General features: G+C 40.5%; 1 long non-coding RNA gene across 2 annotated transcripts; it reads left to right on the plus strand.

Annotated features, from left to right (window-relative positions):
• The first annotated feature begins 9,041 nt into the window (after nt 1-9,041).
• On the plus strand, nt 9,042-10,982 carry LOC120021321. 2 transcript variants are annotated; one of them, XR_005472495.1, is made up of 3 exons: nt 9,042-9,667; nt 10,310-10,820; nt 10,933-10,982. It is a non-coding gene; the product is annotated as an uncharacterized LOC120021321 (long non-coding RNA). The 2 variants fall into 2 exon arrangements; XR_005472496.1 differs by having other exon boundaries at nt 9,042-9,314.
• The last annotated feature ends 9,648 nt before the right edge of the window (nt 10,983-20,630 follow it).

The following is a 20,630-nucleotide window of genomic DNA, read 5'->3' on the forward strand; positions in this document are numbered from 1 at the left end:
TTGAATGTCCCGTTGGTAGTTTAATCTTCTGCGTACGTCATCGATTTTATTTTCCAAAGATTGCACGTTTGCTAGCAGAATGGAAGGCAGTAGGGGTTTAGTTGTCTGTAGGCTAGACAACTAGACAATTCTGCAATGAAGAAATTATTTGGTTTAGGAGAGCGGTACACTACACTATACAAGGTGGGCTGTTTCTTGTTCAAGCAAAAGATAATGCTCTCAAATGAGGAACATTCACCCCATGACACAGGGCTACATTTATACTGGATTTCTGTAGATAAGAAAAGCCTGGAGGGGTAGTTTCATTTAGAGAACTAAAATCCTCAGCCTTAAGCCAGGTTTCAGTAAGCATGAAAATATCAATGTCTCTAACCACGTTTCCATCCACAGTTTTTATGCGAGTAAAGTACCGTCTAAAAACTAATCATGACAGCTATGATGGAAACAGGGCATTTCGGTACAATTTTATAAATCTGACAGATAAATTTATTCGTTCGACATGGTGGGATCTTTTTTTTTTTGTATCTGTAAAATGTATTATGTGAGAAATGGTGGTGAAAACGTCTTTGTGCAAATATAGATATAATAACCATCCACGATATGGTGTATGGTTCTCCCACTTTGACTTGGAGAAACCATGCAGTTTATCAGGCTACAAATGAAATAAGTGCACAGATAGCCTACTTTAAGTGATTTGACAATCAGAGGAAAATATTATGACTGGTTATGTTCATGCCATATTCAATGCTAATAAATGTTTACTGTTTAAAGGATGTCTTTATTATTAGGCCCATAAAAATGTTTGCAAGCGAGTGCACTCAATACAGACTCACCCCCACGTCATGGTGTAATTCACACTCTGCCTCTTATAGCACTCTGTCTTTTATAGTATAGTATGGGGATCCATAATAAATACAAATAGTACTCCCAACTTAAATGAGGTAATAAGGGGAGAACCTCATATGAAGTGGAAAATTAACATGAGTCCTGGCCCTATTGCCTAACCCAGAAACAATACTGCATTGGGCTCATGGTCAAGGATCCCAATTAGAGGACCATTTAGATGCCTTTAAAACAAATGATATCATTTGGTCTACATCTGGCTCCAACACCAACCAACACAACACTGGCTCAGAGGTTGCATTCATTATTCCCTCTCCTTTGTAAGTTTCCGATGTTAAAATGGATAAAAGGTATTTTGTTCCATAGATATTAAATTGCAATAGTGGGACGGCAGGTAGCCTAGTGGTTAGAGCGTTGGGCCAGTAACTGAAAGGTTGCTAAATCGACTCCCCGAGCTGACAAGGTAAACATCTGTTGTTCTGCCCCTGAACGAGGCAGTAAACCCACTGTTCCTAGGCTGTCATTGTAAATACTGACTTGCCTAGTTAAAAAAAAATTTTTTTTTTGTAAACAACAGTTTCATACGATATTGTGTATATTTCTAGGATGTTTTGCCTTTCACTGCTGTCACAAGGGCAACTTCTTTCACAACAAGAAACAGCATGATGGCCTTGCTGCATGGTTTAGCAAACACAGCTTCTGGGTTTGTTGGTTTTCTTTAGTTTGCTCAACAATGTTGTTGTTCAACAACCCAGATGGATGTATCACTGGATCAGAGCTGTGTCTCAAAACACTTCAATAGCCTCTTCTTCTTGTCTCTCTCCGATCAGGTTAAATCTTATCAGTAATCATGAAGGAGAGACACGAAGCTATCATGGACTGTTGAAGCATTGCACAATCCACTGGGTACAGACTTCAGTTCAATGTCTAGTTTTGATTAACATTTGATTAAGTTGTCAATTAACATGAATTCAACATGAAATCCTCAAACATATGAACCACATAATTGGATTTAGGTGAAGTCGAGTGGGAATTTTTTTATCCCGATATTCATTTACATTCATAACTTTAGGGCAAATCCAATCAGTTTTTCACATTGATTTAACATCAACACATTGAATGTTTTTGTTGAAATTATATATACCGTGCCCAGTGTGAAGTTTACTGCCCAATGCATGGAACCTTTTCTAATAGTTTCAAGTACAGTGAAATGCATTTCTTGGAAGCTCTAACCCAACAATGCAGTAATCAGTAACAATGTAATACTAAAAATAACAAGGTAGAACAAAATCACACAATATATACAAATAAGAAGAAAACAATAAAATACATACTCTGCATACTTGCGCTAGTGTCTCTTACTGCCATTGCCATTGCTGCTGTAACTACAGTAGCTGTTCCTCGCTATGCTTGCTGTTTTCTGATATCCCACCACCCCTGCCTCTACCTGTCTGGCTTCTGTCTATCTTCCTTCAGGGGATTTGATATAGAATATTGTGCTCAATGCCTGTAGTTATTGTATGTAAAAATAAAGAAAAACCCTGGAATGAGTAGGTGTGTCCAAACTTTTGACTGATACTGTACATGTGTTGTTTCCTTTCTGAAATGTAACCAAGAGTTGAAATGTTGTTCTTAATTAACTGTAGAGACTTCAAATAATATTGGTGGCTGTTTCATTATGACTTAGATTGTTTACATTGTTCCCTTCTAAAATAGAAGTGTCATCTGTCACAGCTCGTTCCATCATTACATTGGCTAGGAAAGTATGCACAGTAAAGAAAAATAATTACTTTAAACTTGTATCATAGTGCAAACACTTCTCAATTGTATAACACCCCAGAGTTGTGATATCCTCAAAGCAATGATAATGTAGATAATAGGATGTAGAAACATCCAACATTCATCCATTGCTATTTCCTTCATCTGCATATATTGTAAATCAATACACATTTTAATCTTATGATCGAGGGACTTGTGAAATTATTTGTTGTCAATCAGAATCAATCAATAGGCAAAATTAAGACTTGTACACACAGTACACAGCCATTTGGATACATAGCACATACTATGTATTGTAACTGACATTTGCATTCACAATAGGCTGTGATACTGATTTATTATAATTCGTAATTATGCTTTTTGATAGATAAGCCCTGGTCTAAGGTTTCTCCTCAAAGTTCAAACCGCCTAGCAAAATCAATATTCAGGCCGAGTCACTTTAAATTATTATCTTGCTTATTACACAGGTGCTGATGAAGGAGCACCAATCAGAAAATGAATCAGTTTTTAATTATTTATTTTTATTAAAAATATATATTTTTCCCAGAAGTGGTATTTTTGCTGCACCCTGAAATTGTGCTTCATAGTTGATTGAAAGCATTGGGTTGGCATTTGAGATTAACTTTTACCATGAAATAGCTAAGGCCCCAGGAAAGGATTACCACGCCACCATGGTAACAATCACATTATGCAGGATGCAGGAGGGAGAGGCACAGTAAAAAGGTAGACATGAGCCGTCCCTGGCTATGCACTCTCTCTGCACTACCAGTGTGAATGGACAGTTACACTTGCCTTCCTCAGAATTTTAAAATAAATTAGGCAATACAAAAAGGACCTTGATGAAAATACTCTAGAGTCTAGAAGATTCCTCATGTTTTGACAGGTTGTAAGCGGGGCTGCGTTTCTTCATAATTAGCTACTTAATTGGTACAGTTTGTAAAGGATTACCTAAAATATGAGGCAACTGCATTTAACATAGGCTGGGGAGGATAGACTGTGTGTGTATGAAAGTAACAATCACATTATGATTGATGCATGTGTAAGAGAGCTCTGCGAAAAATCGTAATTCACATATGTCCTGCCTGTTTGGCCCTGTCCGGGGGTATCATCGGATGGGGCCACAGTGTCTCCTGACCCCTCCTGTCTCAGCCTCCAGTATTTATGCTGCAGTAGTTTAAGTGTCGGGGGGCTAGGGTCAGTCTGTTATAACTGGAGTACTTCTCCTGTCTTATCCGGTGTCCTGTATGAATTTAAGTATGCTCTCTCTAATTCTCTCTTTCTTTCTTTCTTTCTCTCTCTCGGAGGACCTGAGCCCTAGGACCATGCCTCAGGACTACCCGGCATGATGACTCCTTGCTGTTCCCAGTCCACCTGGCCGTGCTGCTGCTCCAGTTTCAACTGTTCTGCCTGTGGCTATGGAACCTTGACCTGTTCACTGGACGTGCTACATGTCCCAGACCTGCTGTTTTCAACTCTCTAGAGACAGCAGGAGCGGTAGAGATACTCTCAATGATCGGCTATGAAAAGCCAACTGACATATACTCCTGAGGTGCTGACTTGTTGCACCCTCGACAACTACAGGGATTATTATTATTTGACCATGCTGGTCATTTATGAACACTTGAACATCTTGGCCTTGTTCTGTTATAATCTCCACCCGGCACAGCCAGAAGAGGACTGGCCACCCCTCATAGCCTGGTTCCTCTCTAGGTTTCTTCCTAGGTTTTGGCCTTTCTAGGGAGATTTTCCTAGCCACCGTGCTTCTACACCTGCATTGCTTGTTGTTTGGGGTTTTAGGCTGGGTTTCTGTACAGCACTTTGAGATATCAGCTGATGTAAGAAGGGCTATATAAATACATTTGATTTGATTTGAAGTATCTGTGGCTGTGGAAAGGGATACAGTTGCTAAGGAAAACAAATTGTGTGACCTTAATTACACAGACTGTAGGTCATGGTCAAATTTCCTGCCAATTAGATATCATGTGTTGAAATAGAGCTTTTAAATGTGTCAGGATAACCCCACCTCCCTGTGCTCTGTGTGGCAGCAATACAACTGGATGGATGACTGATGACTGAGGAATAACAACTCACTTTGTAGAATGCCCCAGTCCTTATTGCTTTATTGGAATAGCCAATGCTCATCTTCTCTAGATAGTTTTGTTAACCATCTGTCGTTCTTGAAGTATGCAAGCCCATTCATTGTTTTTTTTTTTTTTTACATCCACAATGAAAAGCACCAAACACATTTGGACTGGCAACAAATGTGAGGAGAAAATGATCTGTGCCCATAGCAGATAACAATAATAATTCTGAGAAGATATCTGCTTAAAGGAATAGTTCACCCAAATTACAAGATGACACATTGGTTTCCTTACCCTGTAAGCAGTCTATGGGCAAGGTATGAAAGCAATCGATGATTTGGTTTTATTTCCCTGGCACTGTTTCCAAATGCAATCCCTGTTTATCTTCATTATCTGATAGAATACTTGACGTTTGCAGGCATTCCTTCCATTTACATTCAGCCTTTCTAAGTTCACCTTTTAAGGCACGGGTGTGGTTATATAACCAAGGTGAGACTCTGGCAGACACTTTATTATTGGTTTCAAGTCTAAAGTAGCCTGACATTTGTCATTGAAACTGTTCAGCAAATCATCGGTGTGATGACAAACAGATTCAGTAGGATAAAAAGCATGTGTAAATTTACTAGCAGTTGTGAAGTTAGTTAATGTGGCGAAAGTGAGTGGGGACAGACAAATGTTTAGGAGGAGGAGGAGAAAGCATTTTAAAAACAATAGTGAGATGGTCAGAGACACGCACATCAATAGATTCCAAGTGATCAATATTCAGACAATAGGACAGCATGAGATTAAGAGAATGGCCTTTGTTGTGTGTAGGCCCTGTGGCATGTAGCACAAAGTTAAAAGCTTCTAACAGGTTAAGAAACTCCATTATTTGGGTAACATACTGTACATGAATGTTTAGATCTCCAAGAATGATAACCCGTTCATATTTAGGCTTAACCAAAGATAGCAGGTCAGAGAATTCTGCAATGAAGAAATTATTTGGTTTAGGAGAGCGGTACACTACACTATACAAGGTGGGCTGTTTCTTGTTCAAGCAAAAGATAATGCTCTCAAATGAGGAACATTCACCCCATGACACAGGGCTACATTTATACTGGATTTCTGTAGATAAGAAAAGCCTGGAGGGGTAGTTTCATTTAGAGAACTAAAATCCTCAGCCTTAAGCCAGGTTTCAGTAAGCATGAAAATATCAATGTCTCTAACCACGTTTCCATCCACAGTTTTTATGCGAGTAAAGTACCGTCTAAAAACTAATCATGACAGCTATGATGGAAACAGGGCATTTCGGTACAATTTTATAAATCTGACAGATAAATTTATTCGTTCGACATGGTGGGATCTTTTTTTTTTTGTATCTGTAAAATGTATTATGTGAGAAATGGTGGTGAAAACGTCTTTGTGCAAATATAGATATAATAACCATCCACGATATGGTGTATGGTTCTCCCACTTTGACTTGGAGAAACCATGCAGTTTATCAGGCTACAAATGAAATAAGTTATGATGAACTTCACAGGGTGGTGAAAGTTCACGGTGATCTTGATGCTTCTTTCGAATAAATATTGAGGGTCTTATTCTGGTGACATGACGATCGATGCTTGACTGCCATTTGACAAATACAAATAATCTTAACCATAATAATCTCATCATGTAGACTAGACTATCCACTGTTGGCTAGAGTGCACGTGCCAAGACCAGAGTAGGCACATTTGCAATTTAACGCAACAGTTTTTGTGACAAAAACTATTGGTAGAGTTGAAAATGCAATGGAAACACATTGAACTTTAGATTCGGTACATGAAAACTTACGAGAAAAAGTACATTATGTGTGTACTACGTCATCACGCACTGCACTGACTTTTATCCGCAATAAGTCTGCTTGGTGGAAACACACCACTGGTGGGAAAATTCACATATTTTCTTCATGCAGAATTTAGAATATTCAGATGAAAATCTGTCGCCAATTGGATGGACACATAGCTATTGGAAATAATACAATTTCTTGAGGCAAGCCGAGGTCGATAGCCGAAGTCGACGCCCCTTCATTGGTGATTGGTCAACAATAGGGATTCTTCAGTAAAGTCTTTGTTGTCATTCAGAGAGAGATGACATGTTTTCCTGTACATTTTTTAAATTGAGAAATACTGCTCCAAACATCTTAGAAATATGTAAAGATCTCCTTGGCCAAAACGTCAAAATGAATGACAGTTGTGGCAACAGCCCTGGTGGACATTCCTGCAGTCAGCATGCCAATTGCATGCTCCCTGAAAACTTGAGACATCTGTGGCATTGTGTTGTTTGACAGAACTGCACATTTTAAAGTGACCTTTTATTGTCCCCAGCACAAGGTGCACCTGTGTAATGATCATGCTGTTTAATCAGGTTCTTGATGTGCCACACCTGTCAGGTGGATGGATTATATTGGCAAATGAGAAATGCTCACTAATAAGGGTGTAAACAAATTTGTGCACAACATTTGAGAGAAATAAGCTTTTTGTGCGTATATAACTTTTCTATTATTTTTATTTCAGTTTATGAAACATGAGCCCAACAATTTACATGTTGCGTTTATATTTTTGTTCAGTGTAGATTCATTCTGACTATTTTAAGGAAGTGCATACTGGCTATTGCGTCTCAAAATGGACAAACAGTAGTATTGCCGTTTTTTTCAGGTTTTTCAAGCGAATGTCTTTTAATGGAGTTCGGCTAGGCACCAGCCGAACTGTAGCATGCTGACGCCTTTAGAGGAACATAAATTAGGTTACTTACAGTAACCGCACTACGGAACATAATATGCTTTCCATGTTGTCTGTTGCTAATTATGAAAGGGAGGACTGGAGCACTACCGGCACTATATACAGTAGCTATTGCATACATTACAACCATACAATGGTCTGACCCAGATGGTTGTGTAAAATGTTTTGAGAATTATGTCAAATACCTTATTTTGATGATGTATATTTGTATTGTACTGTATGCTTTAAAAAATCTGTCTAAAATAGGTCAAAGCAGAATTTGAATAAATAATGGAAATATCCTAGGTCTACTGCTTCAAACGTGTTCATTGTTTCTTTATTTTGTCTTTCCTGTAACACTCAAGACCTTCACAATCACCAATTAATATATTATCCTGGAATTACTTCAAAACGACTCCTCAATAGCTTCCCGCTAACCCTTCAATTTCTTTATTACCCTATCATCCAGTTCCCTGACCTGGACGAAATCTCCAAAACCATGTGGGTCAATGGAAAACGTCCAATCGATGGCTACCAATCCATTCTTTTGTTGATAGTGCATTTCAATCTAATAGTCTAAAGCAGCTTACAAAAACCTCTCCAAAATGTGAAGTTGAGAAAAAAAAAGATTAGAATTTGTGAGCTGCTTTGGTACTGGTCCAATGGGATATTAGTGGTGTAATCTCTCGACAGGCCCTGATTCAACGTTGTATGGTCCATGGTCATGGTGTTAATAAGAACCCTGTCCTAGAGGAGTTTGACCTGCCATTACTATTACATAAGGAACAGGTGTGCCTCATCAACAGAGTTCCCCCTCCCAAAACAATTATGAACTTCACTTATTACCATCATTAAGCATCTGTTAAAGGGATTTGTGCCACAAATGCCACAATGTCATGGTACTTATATTAACATTTTCCGTGCATCATGTTCAAATCATCTATAAGTGACTTTGTTGAGCTTCACAATACATTTTAGATACTTTCTGATTATTTGAACATGATGTGCGAAAAATGCTAATATCGGTACCAGGACTTGGATGGGATTCCTGCCTGCAAACTTCAAGTATTCTATGAGATAATGAAGGGTCTGATGAGAAATTACAATGGTGCAGTTAGAGGCAAATGCGAACTAACACACAAACATTCATGGACATTTAGCTAGCTAGCTATTGCTAGCTAGTTTGTCCTGGGAGATGAACATTGGGTTGTTATTTTACCTGACATGCATATGTGACCCGATTCAGGAAACTAGGCATATGTCGCAAGTCACAACTTCACAGCAGAGCCTTTTGAAAGTAAAAAAATATTTTTGGGGGGCAGAAATGCCTTCTCGAACATGTGAACTTTCATGTGCCTCAATATCAAACTTGTATGTCATCTGTAAATACGAATAAAATTGTTAAATTACAAGCCTAATTGGTTTAGCCACAGAAAAAGCCAGCAACCTTCCCGCTAGCCATGATTGGCTGAGATAATGAGTAGGCTGGACATGCCAAGAGATGAGTTTGGATTGGTCTGCGGTGTTGCGTCTTGTGTCTATAAAATGAGCTGCTCGTAATTAGTAAATAATCATATCTACTGCAGTTTTTCTAACGATATTATGTTATCCATGGAGAACTGCAAATATGTTGCTACTACGCTCAATAACATTGCGGCCCTGAATTTATCAGGTGCTATCTACAAAGGTCAGTAGGAAAAAGTTGTGATGGACTACGGTCGTGCCATGCAATGCTGACACTCATTTCATAACACGTTTTGAAATCAGTGGAACACAACGTGCCAAACAAGCTGTGCAAACTAAACGAAAACAGAACAGGATGTCTTATAAAAGGGGTTGCAGTCTGCCGTGAAGCTTTCATCTATGTATACAGGTAAGAATCTAGCTACAGATTCAGATATTATAAGTTTCTAATTTTGTCAGAAGGTTGTTTTCATCACAAGCTAAAGCTTGCTGGAGTTCGATGGCTGGCTTGCTTTTTAAAAATGTAACCTTTATTTAACTAGGCAAGTCAGTTAAGAACAAATTCTTTACAATGACAGCCTACCAGGGAACAGTGGGTTAACTGCCTTGTTCAGGGGCAAAATGACAGACTTTTATCTTGTCAGCTTGGGGATTTGATCCAGTAACCTTTCGTTTACTGCTCCAATGCATTAACCACTAGGCTAACTAACAATGAACTAATTAACAATGAACTTAATGTGAAGCTTTCGTCCATGTATACAGGTAAGAATCTAGCTACGGATTCAGATAATATACGTTTCGAATTTTGTCAGAAAGTTGTTTTCTTTGCAAGCTAAAGCTTGCTGTTAGCAAGCCAGCTGGAGTCCGATGGCTGCCTTGCTAACTAACAATTAACCTAATGTTATTTTGTTAACTTTAGCTTGCTATGACAATCGGTTTGTATTGCTAGTAAAGTTACTCTATGGATTGGGATTATAGTTAATTTTTTAGCTAGCTAATGTTAACGTCACATGTCTAAGCAAAATATCCCATGTTAAAGCTTGCTGTTAACTAGCTAATGTTAGCTGAGGTTAGATGGCTGACTTGCTAGCTAACATTAACTTATGTGTATGAAGCATGTGTAACGTTAACAATGTTTTCTCAGAATGCCATTTCACATTGCTAGTTATAGCCTAATGTTAGCTAGCTAACAGTGAACTTATTGGTTAACATTAGCTAGCTATGACAACCGGTTTGTATTGCTAGTTAAAGCTTGCTGTTTATAGCCAGCTGATGTTAGATGGCTGGCGAGCTACAGTAGCTAACATTACCTGTATGAACTGTGAGTAGTGATATCTCAGAATGCCATTTCTCATCTATTGTATAATAATTCTAGAATGTTTGTATCTGGAATTTGTCTTTCAGCATTAAATCAGTAGAACACGCCTGACTCTAATCCACCAGTCATACAGTCATCAAAAAGAGAGCTGGCCCAAGCAAGCAAAGGCAGCAGCGCAGTCATCAACTACATGCACCATTTCTTCACCACCTACGGAGTTGGGAAAACACGTGTGGACCTGAATTGTGATAACTGCAGTGGCCAAAACAAGAACAAGTTTGTGCTCTGGTATTGTGCCTGGTGGACCGTGCACAAGCTCCACCAGAATCTGGACCTTCACTTCCTGATCACAGGCCACACCAAGTTTGCCCCTGACTGGGGCTTTGGTCTCATCAAGCAGCGCTTCATAAAGACCAGAGTGAACACTTTGTCTGAGATTGCTGGTGTTGTGAAGGACAGTACTGTGACAGGGGTCAACATCCCACAGCTGGTTGGACTGGAGGATGGTACGGTGCTGGTGGAAAGCTATGGCTGACAACAACACCTGACACCGTACTTCAGGCCGCTGCCACAGATCAAGCAGTACCAGCACTTCAGGTAAAACATAATTTTCTTTCTATGAGGTTATTCTTATCTAAACTTGGGAGGTGAATTGATGTTGTGCAGGGTTGTAATGTCTTCTGACTTTTTGTTATTCCCTGTTTTACAGCTTCGATGCTCTGAAGCCTGGTGTTGTCGCCAAGGAGCGTTCAGACTGTCGGGACCAGGTTTCAGCTGCTGCACAACGCTGACATCCTTCCTCCCATAGATGGTCTGCCTGTATTTTTTTACAAGATCAGGGAGTTTTGCGACGAAGAGGCTATGGACATCACATGCCCTGCACCAAAGTCAAGGGCAGGACAGAAGCAGGCTTTCCGAATATAGATTCCCTTGTTCATGCGTGGTTTGGAAGCACCAGTCATCAGCACTATCTTCAGTGTCTCTATTCACATTACTCTCTCCCAACAGACACGAAAGTGTCCACTACTTAAATATTTGTCACATGCATCTGTTCATGTACTGTACATGTGCATCTCACTCAGGTTTCAACTCAGACTGCATGGCCTTAACTTATGTATGGAATACTATGTGCATGTGTAACAGTATATAAAGTATGCTAATGTACCCGTGCGAAGGCATTTGGGCAGTGGTGTAAAGTACTTAAGCAATATTTTAAAGTATTTTTACTTTTTTATATTTTTGGCAACTTTTACTTCACTACATTTGTAAAGAAAATAATGTACTTTTTACTCCATACATTTTCCTTGACACCCAAAAATATTTGTTACATTTTGACAGGAAAGTTGTCCAATTCAAACACTTATCAATAGAACATCACTGGTCATCCATACTGCCTCTGATTTGGCAGACTCACTAAAGATAAATGCTTAATTTGTAAATTGTCTGAGTGTTGGATGGAGTGTGCCCCCTAAAAATAATATTGCACAGTCTGGTTTGCGGAAGTTATGAGGAAGTTGAAATGGTTTATAATTGTACTTTTTTACCCCCAATTTCATGGTATCCAATTGTTAGTAGTTACTGTCTTGTCACATCGCTACAACTCCCGTACGTGCTCGGGAGAGACAAAGGTCGAGAGCCATGCGTCCTCCGAAACACAACCCAACCAAGCCGCACTGCTTCTTAACACAGCGTGCATCCAACCCGGAAGCCAGCCGCACCAATTATTCGGATGAAACGCCGTACACCTAGTGACCTGGTCAGCGTGCACTGCACCCAGCCCACCACAGGAGTCACTAGTGCGCGATGAGACAAGGATATGCCTACCGGCCAAACCCTCAACCCGGACGACGCTAGACCTCCCGGTCACGACAGAGCCTGGGCTCGAACCCAGAGTCTCTGGTGGCACAGACCACTGTGCCACCCGGGAGGCCCTTATATTTTTACTTTTGATACTCAAGTACATTGTGCCCCTGGCCATCCGTCAATTTAAAAAATCTATTTATTTTAAGTACAATTGTGCCGTCTGGTTTAATATAAGGAGTTTGAAATGATTTATACTTTTACTCAAGTATGACAATTTAGTACTTTTTCCACCACTGGGGGTTATAGCATTTATTTCACATGACCCATCAATTTAGACAAGTGTAAGTGTCATCTAATTTAAAATATTTTTATCTGGACACTTTCTGTTTACCTGGAATTTTTCCTTATTGTAGGCTACTACCCCTTTTAGTCTTTAGCACATTATCTCATGTGAATCCTTTAAAGAGATGGGTAGGGATTGCTTAAGAGGGTGTGAACAATGCTGAATGGGTGTAGACAAAGGAGAGCTCACTAGTAGGTACAGAAACATGCAAAGGCCATTTTCTCAAAAGTGAGATTACAAGTGTATCAACTTTTAAAGTAGATTACTTTCCCATTGTTCCTCAACAATGCTATGTATGATATACCATTTTGGAGCTCTTTACTTTTATCCAATAAGTCTCTACTTCTTTTATCCAATGTAAAAAAACAAAAATTCAAATTTTGCTACATAAGACGGAATCCAAGTGGTGAGTCACAAATGGTCCTCTTATTACCTGGTTCTTTGTTGAATGTTGACCCAGTGTCATACAAAATCGTGTGTGTCTCTACTCCAACGATTAATCCACAGATAAAAAGGGAAACCTAGTTAGTTTTTAGTTATGTTTAATTAATCTCTCATTTGTCTTTTAAGCATCATGTGAGTTTGTATCTTTCTGATATCCAATAACGAGGGGACATGCTTGCAGCGGGTGGAGCGTCTCAAATAGAACCAAGTTCTGGCTATGCAGTCACTTGTATATGCGTGCGAGCGGTGCGGGTGAAATCATTGAACAATATGCATGTGTAATTTTTTTGCAAGGGTGAAATGATTGAATAACAATGCTTGCACATGCAACGTGGCCGATGTGGTTTGCATGTAACAGTGACATGTTAACATCCCCTGATCTCTGCAAATAGTTTTTACTATTCTTTTGAGAAAATATAGAAAATATTTGATCCAGATTGACAGTAGCCGACACCATACCAGCATTTCTGGTCAAGAGGCACTTGAGACAACTACTCAGTCTGTCTGCTGGTTACGTTTGCTTCTTTGAGCAAATATCATTTGAGTCACTCCTTGATACTGTAGCTCACATGAAGATCTCCTCCTTTCCCTTGGACGTGATCCCTACTGGGCCCAACATTCTGTCTATTATAAATAGCACCCTGTCTTCTTAATCTTAAAACTGCTCTTGTCCAACCGCTCTCTAAAAAGCTCGATCTAGACCCCTCACTGAATAATTATAGACCTCTCTCTAAACTTCCCTTTTTAACCAATATTAGATTTGTTTTGTTTTCAAGCAACTGGTGGGCTTCCGCTCACTTCACAGCACGGAAACTGCTTTATTGAAAGTCAGCAATGACCTTCTATTGGCTACTGATGCCTGTGAATGCTTTATTCTAGTAATTTGGGATCTAAGTGTCTTGTTTGATACTATTGATCATAACATCCTTGTTGTATGATTTCAATGTATGGTTTTAATTACCTATTTTTTCATTCTCTTTTCTCGTGTCTTTGTTTCTTTGGTAGTAGTTTTATTTGATTATTTTATGATTGAAGCACTTTTACTTGTATTGAAAAGTGATAGCTAGTTGTCTAGCTAGCAGCAGTCAAGGGATAAGAACGTTGCCACTGAGCATGACAATGGAACATAAATAACAAACGACTGGGTGTCGTCAGTAAATATCAAACTAACAAACGACTGCGTCGCATCTCTGGCAACCAAAAGATGAGAAAGTATGGATTTGCTTATAAAAATATATACGAAAAAGTATTTATTCCGGTAAATGTGTGCTTTCATATTGTTTTCTTTGGCAATTGTGGTATAAGCGGGATAAGTGCCTCCGTACTGTACATTCTGTACGAGTATTCAACAATGCAAGGGTCGTAAAGTCCCCACCACAGGAAAGGGGACTTTACGGGCCTTGCACTGTGAATAATGAATACTGAAAAAACATACAATGGAAAAGGAGCTACACTCCATGGGCAAATACAATAGAACATACTGTAGTATAACATAGATTTGTTTGTCCAGGGGTGACAATTTCTATGTGTGTCTGTAAGGTAGTGCCAATACACCTTGTCATCCCCAGTAGTGGCATAACAGTAGCATGTTGCATGTCTATAGTGCAATCTGAACGTGTCTGTCAGTTTGTTTGATTAGATTAGATAGTCACGTCCACAGTGCCTGAAGGTCCTCCCACTTAATGAGTCTTGTTGCTGATTACCTAATATGTCCTCTGTCCACACCAACCCATGATGAACAAGCCCCTGACTGCTCTGATCAATGCAGTATTCTGTTCGGGAGGGAAAATGCTTGGGCAATGTGAAGTCACTTCATACAAGGCAGTACAGTCTGGTTTATATCCTTTAATTAGGGTCTGGTGGCTGGCCACTGCAATGCTCTATCTTTACATCTGAGGTCCATGTTCCTTGATGTCAGGCACGTCCAGAACTGACTTGTGTTGGGAACGCAGCAATTGGTAAGGGCACCCAAGCGAGGAAAAAGAAAATCTCCACATGTTGTCTAAGTAATAGTGCAATGTTTCTTGCAGTAGTACAGTAGTATGGCTGCTGTCATCTGTTCATGTTGTTTGTAACTGCTAAATTGTTTGCTATGCCACTCAAAAAGGCAGTAGATACTGTGTGACAGCTTTTGTATGCACACTGTCCGTTTCAGTTGGATAGCATGCTACAGTATAAGAAAGGCCATAGATCAAAACAAGTATGTTCAATACAATTGTAGCGTTTGCAAGGATATAGTGCTTTGTTTCAGTTTGTTTCTAATGGAAATATCCCCATTTGATGGATGTGTGACGAGTGAATATCCGTCATATTTATATACATGTCATACTGGATGCCATAGATAAGACTCTTGTTAGATTTGAGGAGCGTATTACCTCCATCTACTGGATAATGGAAATAATTCAGAAATATTTTCTTTACAAATGTCTGAAATGTCGAAGAGAGGTAACGATAGTCCTTTAGAATCTTTCACTATACAGTGTGGGCCTTTGCATTCTTTCACCTTAGCAGCATTGTATAGTGACTGAAAGTAGAGACCAAAAAGAAGATTGACATACCTCTGATCGGCTACATTGAAATTGATCTGTGAACAGAAAAATGTACAGAGCAGGGTGAGGGAAACAAAATAGTATACAGTGCATTCAGAAAGTATTCAGAACCCTTGACTTTTTCCACATTTTGTTACGTTACAGCCTTTTTTGGGGGGAGGGGGCGACAGTTAGCCTAGTGGTTAGAGCATTGGACTAGTAACCAAAAGGTTGCAAGATCGAGCTGGCAAGGTAAAAATCTGTCGTTCTACCCCTGAACAAGGCAGTTAACTCGCTGTCATTGAAACTAAGAATTTGTTCTTAACTGACTTGCCTAGTTAAATAAAAGTAAAATAAATTCTACAATTGATTAAATATATTTTTCCCCTCAATCTACACAAAATACACCATGACAAAGCAAAAACAGGTTTTTAGAAATATTTGCAATGTATAAAAAATCCCGGAAATATCACATTTACATAAGTATTCAGACCCTTTGCTATGAGATTTGAAATTTAGCTCAGGTGCATACTGTTTTCATTCATCATCCTTGATATGTTTCTACAACTTCATTGGAGTCCACCTGTGATTGTAATTTTGTCAAATCACCAGCATATAAAGAGTTCAAAATGTTCAGTATTTCTGTGTTCATATTTCAGAACAACATATGGATTCTTTAGACATACAGAATTGTGAAGAAATTCATGCTGAAGGAAAATAGAGCCACTCTACAAATTATTACTAACCCAAACCACAGTGGGGAGCAATGGGTGTTCTATGCCTTCAGACAAGGGCTAAGGAATGATAAAATAATGATTATAATTATATTATAATAATGATAACTATATTATTATTTTCAATGATGTTCTGAATCTCTTCAGTTTTTGTTGGAAAGGAAAGGGTTAACACAGAAGACAAAAAAAGATCCAATCAGGATTTTTTTTCTTTGCTGGTCTCTGGGGAGATAAATCTAGCTAGCTTAAATCGGCCATTGGCTAAACCATCAGAAACTAGATTAAGGCATCTGCCGTTCAACTGTATTTGGGTAATACACTGCTCAAAAAAATAAAGGGAACACTAAAATAACACATCCTAGATCTGAATGAATGAAATATTCTTATTAAATACTTTTTTCTTTACATAGTTGAATGTGCTGACAACAAAATCACACAAAAATGATCAATGTAAATCAAATTTATCAACCCATGGAGGTCTGGATTTGGAGTCACACTCAAAATTAAAGTGGAAAACCACACTACAGGCTGATCCAACTTTGATGTAATGTCCTTAAAACAAGTCAAAATGAGGCTCAGTAGTGTGTGTGGCCTCCACGTGCCTGTATGACCTCCCTACAACGCCTGGGCATGCTCCTGATGAGGTGGCGGATGGTCTCCTGAGGGATCTCTTCCCAGACCTGGACTAAAGCATCCGCCAACTCCTGGACAGTCTGTGGTGCAACGTGGCGTTGGTGGATGGAGCGAGACATGATGTCCCAGATGTGCTCAATTGGATTCAGGTCTGGGGAACGGGCGGGCCAGTCCATAGCATCAATGCCTTCCTCTTGCAGGAACTGCTGACACACTCCAGCCACATGAGGTCTAGCATTGTCTTGCATTAGGAGGAACCCAGGGCCAACCGCACCAGCATATGGTCTCACAAGGGGTCTGAGGATCTCATCTCGGTACCTAATGGCAGTCAGGCTACCTCTGGCGAGCACATGGAGGACTGTGCAGCCCCCCAAAGAAATGCCACCCCACACCATGACTGACCCACCGCCAAACCGGTCATGCTGGAGGATGTTGCAGGCAGCAGAACGTTCTCCACGGCGTCTCCAGACTCTGTCACGTCTGTCACATGTGCTCAGTGTGAACCTGCTTTCATCTGTGAAGAGCACAGGGCGCCAGTGGCGAATTTGCCAATCTTGGTGTTCTCTGGCAAATGCCAAACGTCCTGCACGGTGTTGGGCTGTAAGCACAACCCCCACCTGTGGACGTCGGGCCCTCATGGAGTCTGTTTCTGACCGTTTGAGCAGACACATGCACATTTGTGGCCTGCTGGAGGTCATTTTGCAGGGCTCTGGCAGTGCTCCACCTGCTCCCCCTTGCACAAAGGCGGAGGTAGCGGTCCTGCTGCTGGGTTGTTGCCCTCCTACGGCCTCCTCCACGTCTCCTGATGTACTGGCCTGTCTCCTGGTAGCGCCTCCATGCTCTGGACACTACGCTGACAGACACAGCAAACCTTCTTGCCACAGCTCGCATTGATGTGCCATCCTGGATGAGCTGCACTACCTGAGCCACTTGTGTGGGTTGTAGACTCCGTCTCATGCTACCACTAGAGTGAAAGCACCGCCAGCATTCAAAAGTGACCAAAACATCAGCCAGGAAGCATAGGAACTGAGAAGTGGTCTGTGGTCACCACCTGCAGAACCACTCCTTTATTGGGGGTGTCTTGCTAATTGCCTATAATTTCCACCTTTTGTCTATTCCATTTGCACAACAGCATGTGAAATTTATTGTCAATCAGTGTTGCTTCCTAAGTGGACAGTTTGATTTTGCAAGGATTGCAAGGATATAGTGCTTTGTTTCAGTTTGTTTCTAATGGAAATATCCCCATTTGATGGATGTGTGACGAGTGAATATCCGTCATATTTATATACATGTCATACTGGATGCCATAGATAAGACTCTTGTTAGATTTGAGGAGCGTATTACCTCCATCTACTGGATAATGGAAATAATTCAGAAATATTTTCTTTACAAATGTCTGAAATGTCGAAGAGAGGTAACGATAGTCCTTTAGAATCTTTCACTATACAGTGTGGGCCTTTGCATTCTTTCACCTTAGCAGCATTGTATAGTGACTGAAAGTAGAGACCAAAAAGAAGATTGACATACCTCTGATCGGCTACATTGAAATTGATCTGTGAACAGAAAAATGTACAGAGCAGGGTGAGGGAAACAAAATAGTATACAGTGCATTCAGAAAGTATTCAGAACCCTTGACTTTTTCCACATTTTGTTACGTTACAGCCTTTTTTGGGGGGAGGGGGCGACAGTTAGCCTAGTGGTTAGAGCATTGGACTAGTAACCAAAAGGTTGCAAGATCGAGCTGGCAAGGTAAAAATCTGTCGTTCTACCCCTGAACAAGGCAGTTAACTCGCTGTCATTGAAACTAAGAATTTGTTCTTAACTGACTTGCCTAGTTAAATAAAAGTAAAATAAATTCTACAATTGATTAAATATATTTTTCCCCTCAATCTACACAAAATACACCATGACAAAGCAAAAACAGGTTTTTAGAAATATTTGCAATGTATAAAAAATCCCGGAAATATCACATTTACATAAGTATTCAGACCCTTTGCTATGAGATTTGAAATTTAGCTCAGGTGCATACTGTTTTCATTCATCATCCTTGATATGTTTCTACAACTTCATTGGAGTCCACCTGTGATTGTAATTTTGTCAAATCACCAGCATATAAAGAGTTCAAAATGTTCAGTATTTCTGTGTTCATATTTCAGAACAACATATGGATTCTTTAGACATACAGAATTGTGAAGAAATTCATGCTGAAGGAAAATAGAGCCACTCTACAAATTATTACTAACCCAAACCACAGTGGGGAGCAATGGGTGTTCTATGCCTTCAGACAAGGGCTAAGGAATGATAAAATAATGATTATAATTATATTATAATAATGATAACTATATTATTATTTTCAATGATGTTCTGAATCTCTTCAGTTTTTGTTGGAAAGGAAAGGGTTAACACAGAAGACAAAAAAAGATCCAATCAGGATTTTTTTTCTTTGCTGGTCTCTGGGGAGATAAATCTAGCTAGCTTAAATCGGCCATTGGCTAAACCATCAGAAACTAGATTAAGGCATCTGCCGTTCAACTGTATTTGGGTAATACACTGCTCAAAAAAATAAAGGGAACACTAAAATAACACATCCTAGATCTGAATGAATGAAATATTCTTATTAAATACTTTTTTCTTTACATAGTTGAATGTGCTGACAACAAAATCACACAAAAATGATCAATGTAAATCAAATTTATCAACCCATGGAGGTCTGGATTTGGAGTCACACTCAAAATTAAAGTGGAAAACCACACTACAGGCTGATCCAACTTTGATGTAATGTCCTTAAAACAAGTCAAAATGAGGCTCAGTAGTGTGTGTGGCCTCCACGTGCCTGTATGACCTCCCTACAACGCCTGGGCATGCTCCTGATGAGGTGGCGGATGGTCTCCTGAGGGATCTCTTCCCAGACCTGGACTAAAGCATCCGCCAACTCCTGGACAGTCTGTGGTGCAACGTGGCGTTGGTGGATGGAGCGAGACATGATGTCCCAGATGTGCTCAATTGGATTCAGGTCTGGGGAACGGGCGGGCCAGTCCATAGCATCAATGCCTTCCTCTTGCAGGAACTGCTGACACACTCCAGCCACATGAGGTCTAGCATTGTCTTGCATTAGGAGGAACCCAGGGCCAACCGCACCAGCATATGGTCTCACAAGGGGTCTGAGGATCTCATCTCGGTACCTAATGGCAGTCAGGCTACCTCTGGCGAGCACATGGAGGACTGTGCAGCCCCCCAAAGAAATGCCACCCCACACCATGACTGACCCACCGCCAAACCGGTCATGCTGGAGGATGTTGCAGGCAGCAGAACGTTCTCCACGGCGTCTCCAGACTCTGTCACGTCTGTCACATGTGCTCAGTGTGAACCTGCTTTCATCTGTGAAGAGCACAGGGCGCCAGTGGCGAATTTGCCAATCTTGGTGTTCTCTGGCAAATGCCAAACGTCCTGCACGGTGTTGGGCTGTAAGCACAACCCCCACCTGTGGACGTCGGGCCCTCATGGAGTCTGTTTCTGACCGTTTGAGCAGACACATGCACATTTGTGGCCTGCTGGAGGTCATTTTGCAGGGCTCTGGCAGTGCTCCACCTGCTCCCCCTTGCACAAAGGCGGAGGTAGCGGTCCTGCTGCTGGGTTGTTGCCCTCCTACGGCCTCCTCCACGTCTCCTGATGTACTGGCCTGTCTCCTGGTAGCGCCTCCATGCTCTGGACACTACGCTGACAGACACAGCAAACCTTCTTGCCACAGCTCGCATTGATGTGCCATCCTGGATGAGCTGCACTACCTGAGCCACTTGTGTGGGTTGTAGACTCCGTCTCATGCTACCACTAGAGTGAAAGCACCGCCAGCATTCAAAAGTGACCAAAACATCAGCCAGGAAGCATAGGAACTGAGAAGTGGTCTGTGGTCACCACCTGCAGA

Source organism: Salvelinus namaycush, chromosome 26 (assembly GCF_016432855.1).
Source record: "Salvelinus namaycush isolate Seneca chromosome 26, SaNama_1.0, whole genome shotgun sequence".
Taxonomy (NCBI): Eukaryota; Metazoa; Chordata; class Actinopteri; order Salmoniformes; family Salmonidae; genus Salvelinus; species Salvelinus namaycush.